The sequence below is a fragment of the Dromiciops gliroides genome, chromosome 1 (assembly GCF_019393635.1).
Source record: "Dromiciops gliroides isolate mDroGli1 chromosome 1, mDroGli1.pri, whole genome shotgun sequence".
Taxonomy (NCBI): domain Eukaryota; kingdom Metazoa; phylum Chordata; class Mammalia; order Microbiotheria; family Microbiotheriidae; genus Dromiciops; species Dromiciops gliroides.
Window position 1 is genome coordinate 47,425,085 of NC_057861.1, and position 8,563 is coordinate 47,433,647.

Genomic DNA, 8,563 nt, shown 5'->3' on the forward strand with positions numbered 1-8,563 from the left:
TCTGTCTGTCTATCTGTGTTGCAGGTAAGTGATCCCTCCTGCATGCACCCCCCCCCCCACCGCCAACTCTGCCTCTCCTGCCCCTTTGCCCAGACCCTTCTTGTTCAGACTAGTCCTGCAAAAGGAGAGGGGATATTTGGAGCCTTCAAAGGTCTCCTCCATCAGTGATACACTCCCATCCACCCAAGGGAGGCTTTCTGGTAATGTGTCCAAAACCAAACTCATCATCTTTCACCCCAAACCATCCCCTCTTCCAAACTTCTCTTCTACTGTTGAGAGCACCACCAACCTCTCAGTCAGCTAGGCTCAGCTACTTAGGGGCCATCCTCACCTCCCCACTCTCTCACATTTCATATCCAAACACTTGGCAAGTCCTGGCCTTTCTAGCCCTAGAATATGCCCCCTTCTCTCCTCAGACACTGTAATGAACCATTACCTTCTCCCCTAATTGGGGGAGAACCTAAATGTGAACCACAGTTGTTTTGTTTTTAGATTTCCCTGGACATTTTTACTCTCTGGTAGGGACAGAGCTGGGGCACCCATCACCTCATGCCTAGACTGTTTCATGGCTCCTGGTTGGTCTCTCTCCACTCCAGTTTGTCCTCCTCTCATTTGGCCACTTGACCTTCCTAAGGCCCAGATCTGACCATGTCACACGCTCCTCCTTCATCCTGTTCAGTAAACCCCACTGGCTCCCTATCACCTCCAGGATCAAATATAAAATCTTCTGCTGAACCTTTAAAGCCCTCCAGAACCTCCCCCACCCCATCTTTCCAGGCTTCTTTCACCTTACTATAGGACCTGGAGTCTCTGGCCTTCTTGCTCTTTCTTGACTAAGACATTCCATCTCCCAGCTCCATTTTCTCCCTGTCCCCCTTACCCGGAATCCCCTCTCTCAGCTCTACCTCCTGGCTTCCCTGCCTTCCTTTAAGCCTCAGCTAAACTCCCACCTTCTGCTGGAAACCTTTCCCAAGCCCCCTTAATGTTAGTGTCTTCCCTCTGAGGATCTCCATTCTACATCTCATTTGTAAATAATTGTTTGCAGGCATTAGACTGGGGGCTCCTGGAGGGCAGGGACTGTCTTCTGCCTTTTGTTGGATCCCCAGTGCTTAGCACAGTGCCTGCTACATATAATAAATGCTTCTCCACTTGGCTTCAAGGTCCCCTACTATGACCCTTCTTACTCCCCTTCCCTCTCTCTGCCTTAATCTTGTGGGAGTGCAGTGAGGTCACTGCCCCGTCTGTCTCTTTGTCTGTCTGCTTGTCTGTCTCTGTCTCTGTCTCTCTGTCTCTCTCTTTCATACACACAAACACTTCTCTATCATACAAGAGCAATGTCAGATAGCCCATATCACAAATGCACCATGTCAAACATACACATACCTATCACACATACATCTCTGTCACCCTTGTGTCAAACCCAGAGAAAGGAAGAGACATAACTCCTGGTCGTTAGCAAGCCTGGAACACGGTTGGAAACTAGGACTCTCTGCACTGCACCAGGTGTCCTCCAGGGGCAGTGTTACACTCTAGCCTGGTGAGATTTCTCACCAGCTTCAGGTACAGGTAATCCCCCAAAGGAGCACAGATCACAGCCCGATCCCTTCGTACCTTCTCCCATTCCACCCCTACAGCTAAGGAAGGTCCCTAGGGCTGGTAGATAAGGTCGCTAAGTATGGGCCAAGGAAGCCTCATCGCTGAGCTCTGGTGGGAGTTATTTTTGTTGAGCTCAGCATCTCCCAAGACACAACTCCCCAGTTCCTAATTATTCCTCCTGGGAGAACGAAGTGAAATATCTGGTCCCCAGGAAAAGGTCAAGACTGGTTAAGAGGAAAGGAATTCAAACACATCCCCAAAAAGAGAAAAAAGGACTTATTTGTTCAAAAACATTTCTAGCAGCTCTTTTTGTGGTGGTGAAGAATTGGAAATCAAAGGAATGCCCATCAATTGGGGAATTGGTAAACAAGCTGTGGTATGTGATGGTGATAGAACATTACTGTGCTATAAGAAATGAGAAGCAGGATAATTTCAGAAAAGCCTGGAAAGACTTGTATGAACTGACGTATAGTGAAGTAAGCAGAACCAAGAGAACATTATGCACAGAGACAGCTATATTGTTTGATGAAGAACTGTGAATGACTTAACTATTCTTCAGCAATACAATGATTCAAGACAATTCCAAAGGACTAATGATGAAACATACAGTCTACCTCCAAAGAAATGGCTGATATTGATGGAACACAGACTGAAGCACAATGTTTTTAACTTTCTTCCATTTTTTTCTTTTATTCAAGTTTTCTTATATAAAATGACTAGTATGTTAATGTTTTACATAATTGCACATGTATAACCTATATCTGATCGCTTGCCACCTCAGGGAGGGTGAAGGGGAGGGAGGGAAGGAGGGATAAAATTTGGAACTCAAAACAATAAATAAAAATGTTTATTATTTTTAAAAAGAAGGAAGGAATTACTCAGCGCCAGGTGTACAGTAGGCCCTTAATAAATGTTTGTTGATTGTTAATTGAGGCAGGAAGGTGGTAAAGTGGACAGAGCAATGGACCTGGATTCAGGAAAACCTGAGTTCAAATGTGGCCTCAGACACTAAACTAGCTATGAGACCCTGCAAGTTAATTAACTTCTCTATAATTCATTTTCCTCATCTATAACATGGGGATAATAATAAAACCTACTTCCCAAGGTTGTTGTGAGGATCAAATGAAATAATATTTGTAAAGCACTTAGCATGCCTTAAAACATTATTATTGTTGGTATTAGACACTATAGAATGTTCCTAGAGAAGGAGGTTTTGTGTCTCAGAGAGGAGGGCTTTGGCCAAATTAAGTTGTTGGGATTTGGTCTGAAAGAACCTGGATGGCTTGAGAGCAACTGAGATATTTGTAAAACACTTAGCACATTTTGGCCTGGTATATAGCATGTACTTAATAAATGCTTGTTTCCTTCCCTCTCTTTTCCCCACCTGTTAACCTGATCCTCCTACAGCAGCATCTTGGCCCCCTGCTGTGCAAATAGAAACTTGGAGGAAAATCAGGATCAAGCAGCAGCCAAAGATACACACACATACACATATACACATATGTACATACATACATGCATACATACATATATATGGGGTTTTTTTGCAGGGCAATGGGGGTTAAGTGACTTGCCCAGGGTCACACAGCTAGTACATGTCAAGTGTCTGAGGCCAGATTTGAACTTAGGTCCTCCTGAATCCAGGGCCAGTGCTTTATCTACTGCACCACCTAGCTGCCCCAATATGGTGCTTCTTTTAAGATTTTCCATGGACTGGGTCAACAACTATTCTATGAAATAAGTGTTATAGTCATTATTATCTCCCATTTTACAGAAGAGGAAACTGAGGCACAGAAAAGCAAAGTAAGGTTGCACTGGGTCACACAGCTAATGTCTGAGGGAGAATCTGAACCTAGGTCTTCCTGATGGCAACCCCAGCTGTTCCCCCCACTGTGTTCTTTCATCTCCCACCCCCAGTGCATGCCCCAAATCTCCTCCAGGCTAAACATCCCCCTTTGCTTCATTGAATCATCCTCTGGCACCAATATCAGGCCTATCCCCATCCTTGTTGCTCTTCTCTGGTCACTCCAGCTTGTCCATTTCCATTTCTCTCTTCCATGTGAGGCTACCCCAAGAGATACAGAGTCCGGTATAGAGAATCACGTCAGACTTCTTGGAGGAGGGAGAGACTGGCAGAGAAGGGTGGGGTATCACAGGCTATAAAATTGAATGCTAGGAGGGGCCTTAGAGACCATCCCATCAACCCCCCTTTTATAGAGATAGAGACTGAGGTGCAGAGAAGGGCAGTGATTTGTCTAAGGTCATATAGCCAGGAATCAGCAGAACTCAGAATTAAGCTCTATCCTCTGACTGCGAATGAAACTCTCTCAGCACTGAGACTGGAGGGGTCCAGGATGGTAGGAGGGAGGTCTTTGAAGGACAGGAGGCAAAGGTTGAACTGAAGCCAATTAGAAAGACCTCATGGGTTGAGACAATCTGGTTACTAGTTGTGAATCAGAGAAACAGTGTAGTATGATAAGAAAGGAAGAAAAAGTCTTGGAGTAAGCAGACTTAGGCCTAATTCTTGCTGGGACATTTACTAGCTATGAGAACTTAGGCAAATCACATGCCTTTTCTTCTCTTCTCTTCTTTTCTCTTCTCTTCTCTTCTCTTTTGTTAATATTTTATTTTCCCCAAATTACATGTTAAAACAATTTTTAAATATTTGGTTTTTTAAAGTTCCAAATTCTATCCCTCCCTCCCTCCCCTTCCCCTGTCCTGAGACAGTAAGCAATCAGTTATAGGTTATACATGTGCAATCATGTAAAACATTCCCATATTAGTCATTTTGTACAAGAAGAGTCAAATGAAAGAAAAAGAATGAAAGAAATAAAGTGAAAAATAGCATGCTTCAGTCTGTATTCAAACAATATCAGTTCTTTCTCTGAAGGTAGATAGCATGTTTCATCATTAGTACTTTGGGATTATCTTGGATCATTGTATTGCTGAGAATAGCGAAGTCATCCACAGTTCTTCATTGTACAATATCGCTGTTACTGTGTACAACATTCTCCTGGTTCTGTTCACTTCACTTTGCATCAGTTCATGTAAGTCTTTCCTGGTTTTTCTAAAGTCATCCTGCTTATAGCACAACAATATTCCATCACAGTCATACACCACAGCTTGTTTAGCTATTTCCCAACTGATGAGCATCCTCTCGATTTTCAAATCTTAGCTACCACAAAAAGAGCTGCTATAAATATTTTTGTACAAATACATCCTTTTCCCTTTTTTTTCCTTTTGCATATCCCTTTTCTAAGTCTTATTTTCTACATCTGTAAAATGAGAATAGCAATGTAAGGGAAAGAGCATTTGTTTTGAAAAACCCAAATTCAAATGGTGTGTGACTTTGGACAAATTACTTAATCTCACTGAGCCTCAGTTTCCTCCCCTGCAAAATGAGGAGATTGGACTAGATGAGCTCTAGAATCCTTTTCCGGTTTGAATTCCTACAATCCTGTGGAAATCCTTGAAGTAGCTTTCTTTCTGGAATCCTTAAACATCCCTGGAAATGCTATGTTTTATTTTCAAAGGAAGGTTTGTAAGAGGGTCAAGGTACACATCTGGGTGTCAATTCCAGGCAATTTAGGGTCTGCCGCCTGGCTATGGTGGGCAGGATGCATTTGCACTCAATCTCTATCTGTTAACTAAGATATCATGGCCTGGAGATGAGTCCACTGCTGCCCTCTGGGGCTAAGGAGAACAAGTCTAATCCCTCTATGAACTGGCAGAATTTTAAATACCCGATGGCAGCTGTCATCCACCCTGTCCTTTCCTATCCCAGACCCAACATGTGCTCCATTGCCCCACATCTCCAGGCTAAATATCCCCATTTGGAGAGGAGGAGGGAAAGAGAGGAGAGGGAGAGGGAGGGAGCTCTTTGTCATCCTGAGCATTTGTCACAAGCTCGAGCTCCTTCTGAGCTGTGACCTTCCCTCAGCCACATTTCCTTGTCTCCATCTCTGCTGAGAGGCACTTTTAAGAGCCTGTGTAGCTAAGCTGGGCTCATTCTGATGCCTTCCCCTTTGTTTTCAAGTCATGGGGTTTAGAACTGGAAGAGACCTTGGAAATCATGTGATCCAATTACCTACCTCATTTTACAGATGAGGAAACTGAGCATCATAAAGGGAGAGGGATGAGTCATACAACTGGTTAGCAGGAGAGTTAAGATTGGAGCTGAGGGGGGCGGCTAGGTGGTGCAGAGGATAGAGCACCGACCCTGAAGTCAGGAGTACCTGAGTTCAAATCCGGCCTCAGACACTTAACACTTACTAGCTGTGTGACCCTGGGCAAGTCACTTAACCCCAACTGCCTCACTAAAAAAAAAAAAAAAATGATTGGAGCTGAGGACTTTCAATTACAAATTCTGAATTCCTTCTGTACCTCTCCTCACTGAAAACCTCTCAATCTGCCTTGAGCCATCCCCCATTTCAGAGTCTCCAAACAAGAGATAAGACCCATCTCCTCTCTGGACTTTGGATAAACTAGATAGATAGATAAATAGACAGAGATATAGATAGATGATAGAGACAGACATAGATAGATGATAGAGATAGAAAGACAAATAGATGATAGATAGATAGATAGATAGATAGATAGATAGATAGATAGATAGATAGATAGATAGATAGATAGATATGTTATAGGCCTAGCACCCCAGAAGTTTTCTGGGGTACATCAAAGAATCTTCTCCTTGAGAAACTAAACCAAAGGACAGACACGCCTAAAGAGATAAGTGGAACTGGATTGGGACTGAGCTAGCTCTGGAACCACCACCCTTCACTCCAGTCTCCCTCACCCTTGGGGAGATCAGATTAGGTGTGGCTTCTGTCTTTGTGGCAGGAGAAGAAGAGAGATGGCTTGAGAGATCCACAGCCACCTCTCATCCAACTCCTACAGCCACTGCCAGTAGGGGATGGTCCTCCCTCAATAAGGGAACTTTCCAGAGTCAGATGATCACCCCATCAGTCCTCTATAAAAGTACCTGCCTGTCTCCTGCTCGAGGAGATTGGTATCTCAGAGCCATGTTCTGTGCCATATCTTCTCCCCATGAGAAGTCCAAGGATTTCTCTCTTGATTTCCCTTCCCCGGCCCCTAAAAAAAACCTATTATCTTATTCTATTGGATTTGGGTGCAAGAGGGTGTAATTCTTTAAAGAGGAATTCCTAAGGACCCCTACTCCTACCCCAACCCCTTTCCCAAACCCCCACCTATTTCCCCATAACAGATAGATAACAGACATAGATAGACAAATAAATACATAAATAGATAAATAAATGGATGAATAGATAAATAAACGAATGAATGAATGGATAGATAGATAAAAAGATAAATAGAAAGATGAATAAATGAATGACTAAACAAATAAGAAATGACCAAATAAATAAATAAGTGCATGAATAGATGAATAAACAAATGAATGAATAAACAAACAGATAGATAAATAGCATGTATACAGCACTTACTATGTACCAGGCACTTTAAAAATATTATGTAGGGGCAGCTAGGTGGCACAGTGGATAGAGCACTGGCCCTGGATTCAGGAGGACCTGAGTTCAAATCCAGCCTCGGACACTTAACACTTACTAGCTGTGTGACCCTGGGCAAGTCACTTAACCCCAATTGCCTCACCAAAAAAAAAAAAAAGAAAGAAAAAATATATATATTATGTCATTTTATCCTCACTGTAACCCTAAAAGGTAGGTGCTATTATGATCCTCATTTTACAGTTGAGGAAACTGAATGAAGCCCAAGTTCACACATGTAATCTGAGTAGGATATGGTAGACTTGAGTCAGTTCAGACTCTGAGATTGGGGTCTGGAAAGTACCCAGCCCCCAGTCCCTGTTATTGTTAGATCATTCTGTCCAATATTGTAGTAATCATGTATCTTGCTTTACTGAACTTGATATACATTGGTACCATCCCTGCCCCGCGCCTGCATTTCAAAGCCCCCTTGTTATTGTTAGCCATTCCATTGCTACAACACACCTCTTACTCCCCTGTTGTTCTATGACCAAGCAGGAGAGCTGTCTCCTGCTAGCGCAGACCCACCCTGATACTACCTCTCCCTTATTGCATTCCTAAGCCTTAGTTCCTGGTACCATCTCTCCCTTCTTCCCCCTTGCTCCCTCCTTACACGGGTGGAGTGGTTTCACCCTGTCCCCCTCCTCTTTCCCCCAGCTCTCAGATGTAGCTGAGTATGCATCCATACCATAGTCATGAGCTGAACATGCATCCTGGGTGAGACAGGATTGGATGTTAGATTGTGAGCTCACCCTGTGCACAAGGGGACCCCCCCTCAAAACTTCCGTAAAAACCCAACTCATGAGCCCATTAGCACGCTCCTCATCTCTTGCATGGGGTTGCCCATTCTCATGAGAATGAAATAAATCTGTCTCTGCTTGACTTGGTGGTCTCCTCAAATTACTTGGGTAAACTGAGGCATTTGTCCCATACATAATCCAAGGCCAGATTTGAACTCAGGTCTTCCTGATTCTAGGCCCAGTGCTCTATCTACTGCTCCACCAGCTACCTTGGAGGTAGTACTACCAGCAGAGGCCAGAGGGAGGGGCACTCATCCAACATAAGGAAAGTCAGGGTGTTCTCTGGCAGCCAGATGCTGGCCTGGCCTCCCCACTGAGTGGTCCCAGGTGTCTTCCCGATCTCATCACTTCTGTCTATTTGGGAAAAGCTAGAGATTCAGGGGAGGCAGATGCCTTGGAGAACATGCTGAACCCAGGGAAGGTCACAGAGCCTGTTTTATACATTTTCCTCAGTAGGTCACTGCACAAAGATGGGTTGAGTGCTGAAAAAGCCAGAGGGGAAGCCTAGACTGTCGATACTGGAAGGGCCCTACAATAATGTTTGTTTCAAACCCTCACCTGAAACTGGAATCCCCTCCTAAAGCAAAGGAATCTCTCAGCTTCTGACTGAATACCTTCAGTAACAGGGAGCTCATTACCCAT